Source organism: Corvus hawaiiensis, chromosome 5 (assembly GCF_020740725.1).
Source record: "Corvus hawaiiensis isolate bCorHaw1 chromosome 5, bCorHaw1.pri.cur, whole genome shotgun sequence".
Lineage (NCBI taxonomy): Eukaryota > Metazoa > Chordata > Aves > Passeriformes > Corvidae > Corvus > Corvus hawaiiensis.
Window position 1 is genome coordinate 67,008,679 of NC_063217.1, and position 17,276 is coordinate 67,025,954.

The following is a 17,276-nucleotide window of genomic DNA, read 5'->3' on the forward strand; positions in this document are numbered from 1 at the left end:
ATAGAACTAACTGGATTTCAGATTGGGTTTTTATCTTAATTATCACAACCAAGAGCAATGGTCTTTACTTGTTACAACACCAGCACCAAACTAAAATACTCCCAGAGTTCTAAGGGGCATATGAGTTTAAGTAAAGCCATTGTACAAATACCAATTTTTATAATTACCTACATACTGAGAATTAGATGAGAGTCCTACCAGTTCCATTCATCATTGTAATTTGTAATTGAAAGGTGGCGCTTTGCATCTCTTCTGCTTACTTTCTATTTATCATGCTATTTTTCGTATCGACAAGCCATGTCTTGTCAGATCCTGTGAAAATTATCTGCACTGGTTACACATACTGACAATATAAAATAATTATTCATAAATCATCCTTTCTGCTGTTAGTCAACTAGCTACTCCCATTTGTTCCCAACTCCCTTCCTAGTATGCAAGGCTCAAGTGTCTAAACCTTTGAGATTACCTGAAGCTAAGGAAACACACATTTATTTGGCATTAAAACAGTACATTCTGCTTGTGTGTGGTGGGGGCAGCAACTCCACACCCAAGGCTTTTTTTTAGCCTAAATTAAATGAATTTGTGTATATGCACACATCATTAAAGTACAACATTTAGAATTTATCCAAGATCTAATTGCCTGTACACCAAATGGAGTTTTTATTGCTCTCTGTAATAGGAAATCTAGATAACTATTTTTGTTTGCTTGTATGCCTGCCAATATAGAAGTTGACATAATTCAATCTTTCAGATTCAAAGCAACCAAGATGATTAAATTACTTGCATATTATTATATCTTGACAGAAACTCCCTCTCCTGAAATATCGTTAAATCTGAGGGGGTTTGTTTGTTTTTAAGAATATTGAGTTGAAACAGAAAACAGTCAACGCAAATTTGCAATATACATAAAAACATGGAAATCTACAATACATTTAGGACATGTGAAAAATGAATGGCAAGTGAGTGATGGATTTCTTGGCTACTACAGAGGACGAGGAAAAGAAGTAGGTGCATGGAAGCCTTTTCTGACAAACCTATATACACTTATTAACAATATGCCCATTTGAAAAATATTTCATGTTACTAGTAACATATGCATCAGAATTTCAGGGATTGTTTTAAGCTTATTTGAATGTTTTTCTGATTATCCTTCATTTTAAGGTTTTATTGAAGTGAGTCAAATCATGCAGCTACTAATTCCTGTATTTCTTGTAAACATGAACAGCTAAAACACTTCTATTATTGTCTCATAACAAAAGTGCTATAAAACAAAGAAAAACACTCTGTGTACATCAAATAACACTCACAGCAGAACTGCACTCAGATTTCGCTATACAATTCCTCAGTAAGTCTTGACCAAGCATGAGTGATAACCTACTCTCTCAGACTGTACAAGAATATAACATGTAAAAAAATGTACATTCTAGCTATCAGTTGAAACTAAGGAGGTCTGTTCATGTGGTGTTTGCCAGCTAAGGACTGTAAACTACTCTGCCTCTCATCCTCCGCTTCACCTGTGTCCTCCTACCCACTCTACCACGTATGCTGTTTCTCTGGGAAATCATTATCCTAGCCCTGGATTCTGAAACACTGACATGCTCCAAACAATAATTTAACCTCTCAATTATGGGCTACCCGGGACTCCAGGTATTTCTCGTATACAGCTGCCCACTTATAGACCCTTCTGATGCCTGCAACACCTGCAGGCCAGCTGGCATGTAAAAGTAATGCCAAAGTACATAATGCTTCTCTTTGGATACCTACTCATCATGCCATCAATATTCAAGCCCTGAAAACAATGAGGAATTTACCTAAATGGAGGTGCAGTAAACCTAGCAGAGATGCTTACATGTTCTCTTAATTTAGTTAATAGAAAGCCTGACCTGAATATGAAATAAAAGAAACTGTTTTGAGTGAAAATTATTAAGTTTGCCTGACTCTACTGGAAAAATTCAATGGAAAAAAAATTCTATAAAAAATAGTATCATCTGCAAACAAAGGAAACTTTTCATCGGTTTCTCTCCACAGCCAGAAGATGAGGAGCACAAAGGAGCCTGGAAAATCCACAGTGTTTAATAAACATCCTCAATGATTTTACTAAACCGCGATATAATATATTTTTAGTTGACTACAATAGAATCACTCACTCTTCCTCCTTGAAGAATCAGTTCATATGCTGAACTGAACCTTGCTTACCTCTCATTTATTATCAGCAAAACATAGAACACTTTAAAGAAGTTTTGGGTCTTTCCTTCTTGCCCCCTCAATCACTTCTTTAGAGAAGGCATTATTTTATTACAGAGATCTGGGTAATTTTCTAGATCTGGAATATATCAGTAGTACTATGCCAAGTTACAGACTTGTAGGAAGCAAATCTAAAGAGACTAAAGTAAAACCGTATTTTTCCCTCCTAATCTTCACACAATCTGACTTACAACACTCTTTGCTTATAAATCAAAGGGACCTTAAAAGTTACCTAGTTCCAACTCCCATGCCATGGGCAGAGACAGCTTCCACTAGACCAGGTTGCTCAAAGTCCCATTCCACCAAGCTAATTTTCATTTAAAAAATACAGTACATGTTAAAAAACGCTTTTAGACAGTGTGTGAATAGCAAATTCAACACCCATGAAACACACCATGAAACTTCTCAGAGAGCTCAAAGTCTTAGGCTAACTTTGTAAATATTGGTGTAAAACAAAATAAAAACCTTAACAGGTACAAAGCCAGTGAAAGCTAAATTAAATTCACAGAAATGTCTTTCTCGGGAGATTAGTGCTTTCACTGATGTTTCACAGATACTTCAGCAATAATCCCTTTACACGGGCATGCAGATTCAGTTTTACAGATAAAGTATCCTCCAAGAGCCTCAGCTTGAGGTTGTTTTTTCAGAAGCCAAAGGGCAGTATTTCATATTACTTCAACATAAGTAAGACAGTGATTAGCAACTGTCTTCATTTATACAGTTGCTGAGATATACACATTTTAGCTGCATCATGGGCTTACACATATTCCTTGGCATTTTCCCTTTTCTTCATATTGACTGCAGTCTGTTTGCCTTTTCTTTCATTTTTTACCCTGCCTTTTCCATCTGTTGGCTCTTTTATCTCCATCTAACTAATGAAGGTTTGCCCACTTCATTTCAGAAGTTTCAGCTATGACAGTTGTGCATACTCATTTCAAGCACTTCTTATTTATACCTATTCTGACTTAACTTGGCTGTGCAAGGACTTGGGACTAGAACAAGTCAGGAATTTATTGTCTAAAATGGCCTCTCCTAAAAATTATTCTCACAATAATTAAAGGATTAACATGAGATTCAGATAAAATGAATTTTCAAATAGATGTGATACTGTTCAGTTGTGTTTCTATTAAACTAGTTTCCTAACAACACTAGCCTATTCAGAATATTTGGATTTATTACACCAGAACTATGTTAAAAGCACCACACAAGACTCTCATATTTATTGCATGTAACTTGCCATGGAGGTCAGCCTATACAGGTTACCTCATGTGTTACTTTGAATAAAGATATCAGCTGTATCAGTAGGGCCAGTTTTAGCAAGTCTGTATGAAAAAAAATAGCTCAAACATCTGCAAATATGGAGAAAGTTAAGAAATTGTATTTAGGAAATACAGTGTGCTACCCCTGTTATTGGGAACCTACATTGCTTTTAATGTGCAGGAATAAGGGATGCTAAAACATTTCGTATATTACGGAAGATTAGCTGTACTATTTTTGTCTAACAGTAAAATAGAAAAGCACATTTATGTTTAGAAACAGAACTAAGCCATATGTATTCTCTACACACACATAATTAAGACAATACCAAATTTAGGTAATCACAGGCATATTAGGTCATTTACGATAGAGTTCTTCGTTTCTTTACCAAGGGCACTTCCTATGTGAAAAGAATTATATCAGACTGCAAATACAATCTATCATTTAATTCATTCTCTTATTCCATATGGTTTGATCATAACATCAGAACACCTATTTCTTTTATAAAGGTCCTTTACATTTTATGTCTTCACTTTCTTTTTATATTTTACTGTATCAAATCTTAGTGATTGGTTACTTTGTTCTCAGTCCCATTGGGCCTGTTATCTGTAATTAAATATAAGCCTCCTTGTTATTAGTAGTGTGCTGATGGATTGTTGCTTACCTACCAGGCAGCACTTAGAGAAATGGAGGTCCTTGAAAGCAAACAGCATCAGAGCATAAATCAGCTAGAATGAAGACAGAAGTGAATATAGATTTTTGTGGTAGGAACGCTCAGGAGATTGTTCTTTGAAGTCCACAGATTGGAGATTACATTCATATTGATTTATCGTCAGACATTTATTGATCATTGGCTAAATGACTCTACAGATAAACATATGTATCTTTCCACTTCTGCCTCTAAACCTCATCTTACTGATGATGCAAAACTAAAAGCATAATCCTCTCAAACCTAAAATGTTGGTTAAATGCTGCATGAAAGCCTGTGCAATACAATGGGTCTGAAACAAATCACAAAACCGCACCTCGCCTTCTACTCCCATTAGAACAAATGAAAAACCATTTAAAATATTCCAGATTTATTTTCAACCTTTTAAGTAAACTCTTCTAAGACTATCCCTGGAATTCTGAAATCGCGTTACTACATTTCTTGTAACATCACAAACACATTAAAAAAAAGAAAGGGAATAAACCCCTACAAATTTACAGCTACTTCCAATTTTCAAACTACAGGACATTGCTGTGAAGAATTGATATCATAGACAACGGACAACCTGATGAGTAGGACCTGTCAGCAAATTCCTAAAATTATTTTCAGCTAGTCTTATAAATTCACACCCTGTAGTATCATAGAACAGATCTTATATTCTATGGAGCTGAGAGGCAGTTTACTATAGTTCACTACTGAAACTGTTTTTACTTAGGGTCAGATTTTTTTCTGGTTTTTTTTTCAGGAACACTTTTCTTCCATTTGCATGTTGCACTTAGAAATATGAAATTCAAATGCGATCACACTACAGATCTATTTTCGCAACACATGTAAATCTAGCATTTCAGAGCTACAAGTCTCCAACTTAGTCAAACTTACTCTTCAGTGTCGTCTGCCATTTGCAACACATTGATTTGGTGAAATCCCTACGATGCTGCACTCACTTTGTTCTTGTAGTTACTCAAGAGCAACCAAAGCACCAGCAAAGTTAATGACAATTACCTGATTATAAGCTCCCATAAGCCAAAATTAAGCGGAGAAGGAATACGCAAAGGAAGAACTAGTTAAACACAGAGATGAAACCAGCAACCATGCAGTGAACTGCCAGCCTAGTTCTAATGAGCTCATCAGTTTTGCTATCAGCAAAGATTTTCACATGCTAATAATCAGAGAGGGTCACCTGAGCTCAGCTTTTGCTAATCAACACTCTTTCTCATCCAGACTGGAAACTGCTATGCAGACACTTAGCACTCTCACCGGTTACTCATGCCCCAGCAGTTTCCTCCTCCCCAGCAGCAAAACATTTGGTGAGAAGAGAGATTAGAAACCTCTGCAAGTTTGCGGCACTCTCCCACCCTATCCCTTTCCAAAGCTGATTGGTATGAGTGCCTGAATATAATCACTCCACCTTAAAAAATGCAGGACAAACCCATTAGAAATGTTTTCTACTTAATACACGGTCTCTCTGACAAGGAGTTTTTGGTTGTCATATGCCATGGTAATTTTTCCCAGATCACTGAGGAACTCCTTTGAAACCTGTTGCTGGAAGAAAATCCCTTGCCCTTCTCCAAGCCATCTGGTCTTCTGATATTTCTCTCTCTCGCTGCTACAGACTGTAATTAGTCCCAGCTGAACAGGTAGCTAATCTCCTTTAAGAGCCAGAATCACATGGGGCATATATATTTCATTGCAGAGCATGGGCCAATATTTACAGATTAAAAGGAGTTTTCTATTATGTTCCTTTCCTTGTCTTCAGAATCCACACAAATAAGATTGGATTGGAAGTTCAGAGGTAGGAAAAGTATTCACCACATTTTATAATACAGGTAGAAATTAAGAAAACACATATTATTAATTCAAAATTCAAATTGACAGGTACTAGAGCTGTCCCACTGCAAAAATAAATAATTAATTGAGAAGATAAAATACTTATTTGCAAATAGCAAGTATTGGCTTTGTAGAAAATGGTGTCAGAAGCCAAAGGTTAGAATTTACTGCCACAAAGAAGATTTCAAATTAGGAAGTGTTAAGTCAAAGAAATTGTGCCAAGTTGGAACTCTGAAAATGCACCTACTGATATTTAAGGTTAATTTATGTATAATACCCCACTAGAATGAAAATGTCTGGGTAACTATATTATCAGAAATTATTTTAGAGAGCTGCAGAAAATGAAATACTGAAAAATAATGAGCACTTTGGAATAGAAAAGCCTATTGCTTATACTTTATTTTATGAAAAGAAAAAGAAAAGAAAACTAACGAGACAGTATAAAACTGTATTTTCATTTCATGGTTATAGCACCAGTGAAATGTCTAAACCAAAACAAATATTGTTCATTATTTATGTTGTTATGAGAAGCCAGCAACAAACTTGACTTATAAGAGTTAATGCAAATTGCTCTTACCACATCCATACATTCATACTACTAAAGTGTGGAAAACTCATAATGAATAATGTGACTTTTTTTCATATTTACTTCACTACCGCCTTGAGGTTATAACATATAGCAATTTGAGTAGAAAAAGGAAAAGAAGAGATGGAATCCTGAGGGAGGAAACAAATGTAGACTGCAGGAATTTTCTGCTTAACAATGACTGGCCTACACTCATCCGTATGCTTTACCCTACTTCTTCCCTCTGTCCATAAGAGCACGCACATATTTTGAACACTTTGAGTTGAATTTCATGTTATTTATGGTGTAATTACCGTGATCTATGGTAGAGACTTACAGACTCTTGGGTAGCCCCCTGCCATTCTCAGACTGGCAATACTGAGTCTGCAGAGGCAAAATGAATGAAACACAGCAAACGCCTTGGAAAACAATGCTGTGCCATCACCTAGGATAAATAAGACCTGTTTTTTTGGTGGCTGGCACACAGCCTTCTTCACTGACGGCTTCAAACACGACCATCACTCAGAGGCATCTGAATGAAACACTCTAGATTGATGCTATGAGTGCACAGTGCTCATTTGGGTCGATAATGGCACTGCGCTGCCTTGGGCACGTCTGCTATTCTACAGTGTACCAAGGCTCACACAACCCTAGCTGGAACTAAACCCCCTGCCCAAAAAACTCACTTGTATTAAATGTTGCTATTGAGACTCACAAAGAATAACACAGCACTACATATGGCAGGAAGGGGTGTTTGATGAAAATACTGATTGGCAGTCATGTGTCCCTAGTTCTGCTCCTGATTTTGCAGCTGACCTGCAGTGTGAGACAAAACGAACCATTTTTATCACTTTGTGCCTTTATTTACCTATCCAATAGATAAGGCAACTGAAACATGCTTTTTCTTTGAAAGCAATCAGAGATGGATGTGGGAACAGCAAAATATATACAATGAGATTAAGAAACCTCAAGCACAAAAGGCCCTGATGAATGCCTTTCTAAATAAAGGTCTTGATATCATTTCTTCATCCCTCTAAATAACTGTAATAAAAATAACGTAATTCTTCTTTAGAATTTGGTGATACCATTTGGTCCTGCAATTTTTGTGAAGATCTGAATAGAATCATGTGAATTCTGCATTTGACAAAATGAGGCCAATAACTACCAATCAATCAATTCTTCTCAGATTTTCTACAACAGAACATTAGACATGGAAATAGGGACTAATACTTGTAAGTGGGTAAGACAAAATGATTTTACTGAAGGCCTCCTAGGCAAAATTTAACAAACAGCTATACCTGAAAATGTGTTTCATATTGGGGAAAATGTTTGTGTTGTAAGCACTGCTCTTTTACAGTCAAGTTTATACCCCATGTGCTGTCATGTGGATAAGTAGTTTTCTCAGCCTTAATTTCTTATTTTCCCTTCTTATTTGAATAACAGCTGGGAATGCTGGCATATTATAAACTGCCAATCTCTTCAGAAGCTGCACTTACAAGCATTAAGTAAACATCAGTTATTAAAATTAAGTCTTCAACATGCTGAGAAGCATGCATTTTTATCTCAGATTACAAGTAAATGTGTTAAAAATGAGGATGATGTGCTCCTTTCCTGCCTACCCCTCCTATTAAGTGTAAAATGCACTGATTACAGTAGTTCAAGCTATCCATCCCATTGTGATGATCAGAACAGTTTCTTGTGACAAAGAAATACATCCGGACAAAAGACGGCTTTTTGTAAGGTATCTTTTTCATTCTACAGGATTTACACTGCAGTAATGTCTTATATAAATAGCTTTGCCATATAAATACCTGCGATGAAATGCTTTGGAGTTGGCACCAAGATACCTTTGTGGAGGGGAAAGCCATACTAATAGAAGCTATTTTTAACACCTTGAAAAAGTTTATGATTAAGAAGATACACAAAGCAAGAATAGGAGCTGAATGTGATTGAAGTATAGTAAAGATAAAAGGAACAAAGCCAAGTTTAGGTGGATAAACTACAGAATAACATCTCTAAATTAGTGAAGGTGAAGGAAAAAGTGAGTGGGATATGACTCTCCATCATGTCCTGGGATTAGAAGGGAGTCTGACCAAAATTAAAGAAGGAAATGTAAGTAATCTAGCTATAATCAGTCAAGGGGTATTAAGTGAATGGATTGCCAGTCTCATTTGTTCAACAAAGAGATTAATCTCTGAATAAAGCAATTCTGCAAGAAAATTGTTAGAAAGAACCAGGTTTTGGCTCCTACACTCTAACATCAGAGGAACATCACAGATGTGTTCCCACATCTCATCGTCATACACTGAAAGACTGGCCCCAGGATCATATTAAAGGCATAGAAAACACTGTTGAGGCCAGTTCTCCTTCTGTTTCCGGGTAGTACTGTGTTGGGTTGACCCTGAGTTGATGGACAGTCTTTAAGACCAATTACGCTTCTCACAATTTACATATTTAAACCGCACGGAAAGGCGGGACTTCCCCTTTTTGGTCGGAGCTCGCCTGCTGGAAGGTGGGGAGGCTCCGAGCCTCCCGGCCCCGCTGGGCCGGGCCGGGGCCACTGCCCCTTTCCCCCTTTCCCATCGCTGCGGCACGGACCCTGGGTCACTGAGGGGGACTGTCCCAGAGCCGCAGGCAGCTAAAACCAGCCATGGACTGCTCACAGCTAAACCCATCCAGCGCGGCTTCTGGGGACAGGCGGGTCCCTCTCCTCTCCATGCGGAGCCGGCGGAGCCAGCGGGAGCCGGCAGAGCCTCCTGTCTGCAGCCAGCACACTCCGTGCTGAACTGAAGAGGACACCACGCAGCCAGCAGCACAGAGGGAGCGAGGCTTTCCCCACCGTAAAGCCCGAACAAGAACACCCTTCAACATGGCGGCTTCAGAGTCAGAGAGAAAGAGAAGTGAGTCACGTGGGACGGAGCTGAGCATGGCGACAGGAGAAAAGAGGGCGGTGCCGCGATTCTGGCGCGCAGCTTAAAAGAAACCTTCTTGCATGCCGTGGTAAGAAACTGTAATACCACAAACTGTTTGTCTCTTTAATCCATTTGAAGAACATGGGGGGGGGGGGTGGAGAATCAACGTGTGCCTATGAAGTTTGTGAAGAGTGCCTATGCCAGGCTATATAGAAGCAGTGAGAGGCTGTTAGAGACTTGTGGCGAAGAAAAGCCTCTGTGTGCAGGCCAAAATAACTTATCCTTAAAAAGATGAATAACCCCATGTGATGGCCCATGTTCTGTAGTGTGAAAGAACTGTGAAATTCTTCATGGGAGAGATGTTCTACACATAGCAGACTGTTTGTTTCCGGGCGAGTCTGCTATTGGTGGCAGTTTGGGAACCACGTGCAACTGAAGGAAAACCCTTTTTTCCTTAAGCATAAGAGAGAGACTTTTCAAGAACTGCAACACTGACTAACATCCCATGTTCTGTTATCCCTTGTGTGAGCTGGATAAAAGGAGAGAAGTGCTGGAAAGAAGGGGGGGGGGGGGGGGGAAATTTACTTTAATTTTGTTTTGTTGTTTTCTCTTTACTTTTAATTCTGTTAGTAATAAAGCTCTTTCATTGTACTGCAACTGTTTAAGGTTTGTGGCCTGCTTTGCTTTTCTCCTAATTCTTATCTCACAGAAGGAAAATAAGTAAATAATGAATGTTTTGAATCAAAACCACTACAAGTACTTTACATATATACACGTATAGCAGTATTACATATATAGCAGTAGTATGTATATGTAATAAATAGAAACTGGCAGTATTCATTGTGAAAGGCAAGAACACATTTGTAGCCTTATAAAGCCACAGCCCTATTTTTTTACCTGCTTTATATGATGTGCTTCAAAAACTGCCAATCCTTCCTTGGTCAGCATTTGTGCTTCAAAGCATTGCCCAAAATAACAGAAAAATAGGCAGCTGCATTGTAGGTTTGCCTCAATACAACTTGCTTTATCCAGTAGCTTTCTCTTCTGTATTCCTTTTGGTTTTATTTTTTCTTCTTCCCCAACACATGTACAAAGTGAATCTGATGCCTGGTGCATGTGGTACAGCTGAAAGTCTTGTTATGCCTCAAGAAAACCTTGTTGATCAATATCAGGTCTATGTAACTTACCGTGCATTCTTTGATCCTTCTCAACTGGTTATTAAAAAACCATGTCCCTGTGTTAGTCATCTACACACTGCATTGCTGGGTTTGAGCTCTCCAATAGTGATACAGGCACACAGAGATAGCGTCGAAAGAGAAATATAATTCCATCTGGACAAACAACACTGATTGACAGAGTTATTTTTAAGAACACTTATCACTTAGGTTTTCATGTGTAAAATGAGATAACAGATCTTTTCATTTTTTTTTAACTAACACTCTCCAAGTCCAAGGACACTATGTTTCACCAAGAATTCTTGAGTGGTGTATTTGCACTGTGATTATTCACAATAATTCATGGTTTTGTCAGCTATGCATTGCAGAGTATATATGAACAAGAGTCAGATGATGGAGTATGAGTAAAAGTAAAAATATTATATTTATCTTGAGAGTTTTCACTAGATATGTTTGCTAGCACATTCATACTGGAAACAGAAGACATTAAGGATGAGCTAGAAGCTCTCTATATTTTACTGATCCAACACGGGGTGAATGAGAATCTGGCCCTGCAAGTGCTGCACAGTGAGTGAAGTGCTATTAACACCAGACACATTTCTACACAATACACGAGAAGCTATCAATCAGAAAGTGCTAAAGAAACAGCGTACATAATTTTCACTGTAACTTTTTCCCCCTACTTCCTTCAAGTAGGAAATCCTTCTCAGGTGGGCAAGTGAATTTTAATTTTCCACCTAACAATAAATCTGCATCTAAAAACAGGATAACAAGTCCTGTTATGGTTTTGACATTTATTTGAATAGTAATGTGATTCCAATTCATTACCAAGCCAACCTCAGTCATCTAAAGCTGATGTTTCTATAAACTTCATATTTGCTAACGGTACTCCAGAGTACCTGTGGAGCTCCTTGGAGTTAGCTGCTGTAAAAAAAACTCCAAAAACAAACAAGCAAGAAAATCAACCCAAGAAAGAAATGCCCCCAAAACTAAAAAATCCCTTTATTCTAAAGAACGTATGTTGCAAACAGAGTAAGAAAAGCAACAAAAAACCCCTCCAGCTAAACTGTTGTGAATAGTTTATATTGTGAGTTTCCTGATCAGCTAGGAAGGAAGATAAATCTTATGACTCCTCCAGAGTCACTGATCATTCCTACCTTTCATTGAATGAACAGAAAAATATATTTATTTATATGTATTTTAAGTCTGTCAACTGGAGAGCCTCCTAAAAATCAGCATTTAATGGAGAGACATTTGAGGACAACCTGAGTAACTATATCAAACTGAAGAATAAAGTTCAGAATATATCTGATATATGTTATCTCATCAGATATACTGTGAATCACTTATAAAAGAAACCTTCACATTGCTGCTAGGATATTTTCTAGCAAACATTCACCAGCTCTGACATAATTTTTGTAAATACTTCTAATTCATATGAAGACAGTATATGAAATCACTGTAGATATTGTTGTTTATTTTTAATTTTCTATGGGTTATAAAACACACACTTAGAACTAAATGCCAATCGTTTCCTCTTCAATGTTGCTGAACAAGATATCAGATTCCTAATGAGGAAAAACCAGAACATCAGTTTGTTATGCATCTTATTCATGAGTACATCCAGAAAGGCTGAATAGATGACTGACTGTAATAAGGAATAGCTAATGATACACAGCACAGTAGACATTTTTCATTATACATCACTTCTCTCCAGTCACCAAAAGTATGGATTAGCAATGAAGCTGGGAAAAGGAACACACCTGACATTTTGGTGCTTCAGTCAGCTCATACAAATGAGCTAATTTTCAATACATTGTTGCAAACTCAACAGAACTTCCTGAACATCTTATCTTTTCAAATTAGAGATACAGGGAGCAAAATTATAGATTCCCCTCTTGAGCATTTAGTTGTCAAAAATAAAAGGCAATGAAAAATACATATATATGTATCACTCGAGTGAAATATGATGAACGAAGGAAAAGGACACCACTAAGAAACACATTCGCTGTTAATGACTCTAATTTCTGTTTCTGATTTTTTGCCTCTTACAGTCCTAACAAAGGCCCTGCCATAGTACAGAAACACTTCCAGGAAAATGGGAAAACCAGTGAAGTGAGTTTGTTTATTTTTAACCTGTGTGAAAGAAAAGCATGTTTGCATAAAGTGATGTATCCAGGCTTGCATTTCTGAGAGAGTTTTTCCTATCACAGAATTTGACTGAGTTTTAATGTATGTTTATAAATTATCATGACCACGAGAAGACTCACTCCTTTTCTAACCTTGAAAAGAAGTTACATCTCAGCTACAGTGATTGTTCTAATATAGTGAGGTGAGTATTCCTAAATATGAAAGTTTAGAGACAAACTGCTGGTACTAAATATGCAAAAGGGTTCCTTAACCATGTACCTCTGCCCCATCCTACCTGTCAGAGACCTTTTTTCCTTTCTGCCCTCACATCAAATATGACCATTGTCAAATGCACAATAGGCACAGGGTCATGCAATCTTTTCTTTGCTGACCTTTGCAAAACTGCTTTATAGTCTCTCATAGGAGACTGAAATTAGTCCACTGGGAAAGAGAGATATCTGGGGTCTGAATATACTTTCCTTCCTGCAGAAAGCATGTTGTATAACTGTGTGAGTAGTACTTCAAAAGGAGATGGTTGTCTTTTCTTCCACTCTCTTATTACTACAACCAGAGCTTGAAAGTTTCATTATTCCACATATTTCTGAGGTATGTTTTATTTGAACAGATTCTCAAGGAAATACCTGTAAATGGAAATCTTATGACTGAGAAAGAAATCATAGAAATTTTGTGGTTCCAGTCAGAACTCTTTTTTTTTTCTCTCACAGCACACCAAATTATAACAAAAATAAGCGGTTTCAGCCTTCTTATGTAAGGGTTGATGCACCTAACAGAAAAATAATTCTATTCAGGCATAAAAAAAATTATTAGAATCTTAATTGAATAGCAAGCTGTTAAAAATTATTTCATGTAGTGTTCTAAATGAAAAATAGCATCAATACATTATTCTATTAATTCTTTCATTTGAGAAACATGCTTCATCCATAGATATAAGAAGCAGGAAAGAAAACAATGTAAAGTTTTGGAGTAAAGATCTTGCACATAGCCAGAAACACTACTGAGGATGATACACTTGCTTGCTGTTTTGGAATGACTGATTAGAAAGCTGTGTAGAGTAAACTTCTGTAGAAGCTAAAGAGTAAGAGACCAAACATCAGATTTTCATACCTCCAAACTGATGGTGAGGTGAGATTTGACAAAATTTAATATCTCTGAGCAGTGGGGTTGATGTCTCATTAATTCTGTTTTACTGCATAATGATGCTTTGGGATTAGCAAGTATGGTTTGTCATGCAACTTTAAAAATATACAAACCTGTACAGCTTTATTTTCTGTTCTAGCCTCTCTTTTCTCTACATGTAATACCTTTGAGAACTCTGTTAATGTTCTAATACATTTTTGATGAAGAATAACAAACTGTTAAATCACACATTAATTATATTACTACATCCTTAATGTAATGAATAAATAAAATCTTAAAATGTAAAAAGCTGTTACTATGAGTAGAAAGTTACCAAAACATGGCTGATAAGTAAAAAAGACGCCATCCATATACCAGAGTTTATCTACTGACGTGATTACTGTGTAGCTACTAAATAAACAGTAACTGTCCGTGGTTTCAGGAATATACAAGCTTAACTCTGTAACAGACATAAAAAGCCAAGGGAATATCATGAGATACTGCATCAAGATACAGCTGTCAGATGTATATTGAAATTATCATAATTTTCTAAATATGCCAATGTAGGTCAGGAGGCAGTTTTTGTTTTTTTTTTAATGTACACGTACAACAATCAAGAAAAGGAGAACCCAAAACCAGAACCTGAGATCCAGCTTCCTTCTAAAGTCAGGACCTTAAAACCATCTCTCTTACGAATGCTACAAACCACGTCTATTCCTACTTGCCAAACTAAAACCTTGAAACACAGATCCCTAGGAAAACACAAGTATTAGCTTTAATCTAAATCTTGACCATAAACCTGCAACCTAATTTTCAAAGTTCAGTTCTCTGTCCTAAGCAGCCTTTAAATTGATTTCATAAGTGTCAAACTTTGCAATCAGAAAGCCAAAGGAGGTAAACCTGCTCTGCATATCTGAAAGGCAGACTTGGCAAGCCCGGCATGAGAATAAGGGTTTCCTTCATGGTGGACTCTACTTTGGGCTAGTATTCAAAGTCAGCTGAAATCTTCACTGGGGATTCATAGGCACAACACTGTCCAAGATAGATATTAGAGACATTATTGTGCCTTCTAATTAAACTACTGGGTAAAACTCAAAGTTATTTCCTAATACTGCTTATGTATCTGATTCCAAACAACCACATCAGCAGGCATCTGTTTTTTCTCTGTAAGAAGTCTTCTTTAATGTTTTTTAAGGTTCTTAAGATCACAAGCAATTTTTTGAGTTCTCCTCAATGAATTATTGCTGCTAATGAAAGAGTCAATGGGAGCTAACTGTATTAAAATGGCAAACTGCATTTAGTGACAATGAACTGCTTTAAAAAAACGCCATTAGACCTTATAAGAAAGTGTGGTCATACTTGTAACATTCAAACCTCAAAATCTTCATTGCAGCAGGTAGTCCAGGCTTAGGCAAAAGTGGGCAGTGTCCAGCTTCTCAGTGTCAGCCCAAGGGTCATGAACTGCAGCTTCTCAAAGAAACAGGGTTCCAAATTTCACCTGCTTGAAATGAGGACAAGTTCTTTGGGAAAGAGGATATACTTTTCCATCATGCTTATAGATGTATCTGCTAAAAACTAAATGCATGAGCATTAACCTCAGCTTGAGAGAAATTTTCATAGTCAGGAGTGGTCAAGCTCTGTGAAAATTTCCCATCCTTGTCAAGAGGAAGAAACACCTTGCAATGATCTACCTATGCCTGATCATAACTGAGAGAAAAGGACCATAGGTTGCTTCAGGTGGGATTTAAACATAAGCTGGACTGTCAAATCAATTGAAATTTGACCCTCTTGGAGGAATTTTTCTTTCCCTCCCTGTTTGCAATACTCTTTGGCAATAGATTTTCTTTTATATATATACTCATATACATATATATATGTATATACAGGGAATACCTGCATAATCTAAAAGTAATAGTAATTAACACATATTTTTTTCCATCAGAGAAACTGGCCAGATACATATATCTTGGGTATGAACTGTTGAGAGCATAGAAACAGGGAGAAGAAAATTGATCATTTTTTCTTTAGCAACATTTTCATAAGGCAGTGAACCTCTGTCATTAAACAACCCTGCATAGTTAACAGGAATACAGAATCATTACAGACCATCTTTGTGCACAAGAGCTTCTCCATAGAGCTAAGGTCAGCTAAGCCATAACCTGTATCTATGTAGTTCTTTTTCTGTCATAAGCTAGTGAAGATGCAGCTCAAGAGATAAGAGAAAGAAGAGTAGTTTCTGCCTCTGAAAAAAGGAGGGAGTGATAGCAAACACAATAAAAGTAGTATGCAAATAGTAACATGATGAGTATGAAGAGCATCAAAGGAAAAGCTGTGATTCACAGCTTTGACCTGGAACAATTTTGCAGCCTAAGTGACAAATATTTAGTTAGTCCATTGTATAGTGTCACCTTCAGTGTTGAAATATTTTCACTGTTTCAATTTCTGGCAGTTTCTTAAAATATTAATCCAACTCTTTTCTCTGCCTCCCCTTACCCAGTCCTGATTACAGTCAAACTATCCCAGCTATGGGGATAGCTCTGGATCTGCACTTCAATTTCCACTCAGATCACCAGTCAGCGCTTTGCAGCCTGCCAAGAAAAGGCACCTGCAGAGGTGCTCTGCAACAGTGATATGGCTTTAGTTGGTAGATTTCAGTCTTTCTTATATTTTCTATGGTTAGCAGATTGTTATGGCTCATTGCCATTCCTGGTATATTGTATAGCCTGTACAGACTACTTGGAGCTGTTCAGCATTGGCTTTTGCAGATATTCATCCCTCAGATATAATATATAGAAAGGATTGTAACAATTTTGGAAGGATTGTCCTTGCATCAACTTTGTGTGCAAAATGTGGCACCACCAGCAAACACAGGCCTATAGCGCCCTGTGCATCTTTGGCCACCATCACACTCATAAAGGCTGTTCCAGAGCTGACTCCACTGAAGGCACACCAGGCCCCCCACTTGATGTGGCTGGATTGTGGGTCACACATACATTGCACTGTATTTGTACGTTTCATCCCACAGTTCAGATTGCTCCTCTCTTTTTAATTTTATGCATGCAAGATGAAAGGGTTCTTGAACACTAGATAAATCTTGTGCCTGACTGAAGAGAAAGGGCAAAAAGAGATTATAAATTACATTTTCTAGTTTTCCAATCTGCTTACCAGATTCTTCTTTTTTAGCATGTGCAAGTAGAAAGAGCCTATTGGGTCAACTAGCTTATAATTAATTATTGATTAGATATTACAGCCATATGCTGAGACTCGATTGGAAACCAAAGGACTTCCTTGGTTCTTGTGTTAGCATTTATTAAATATGC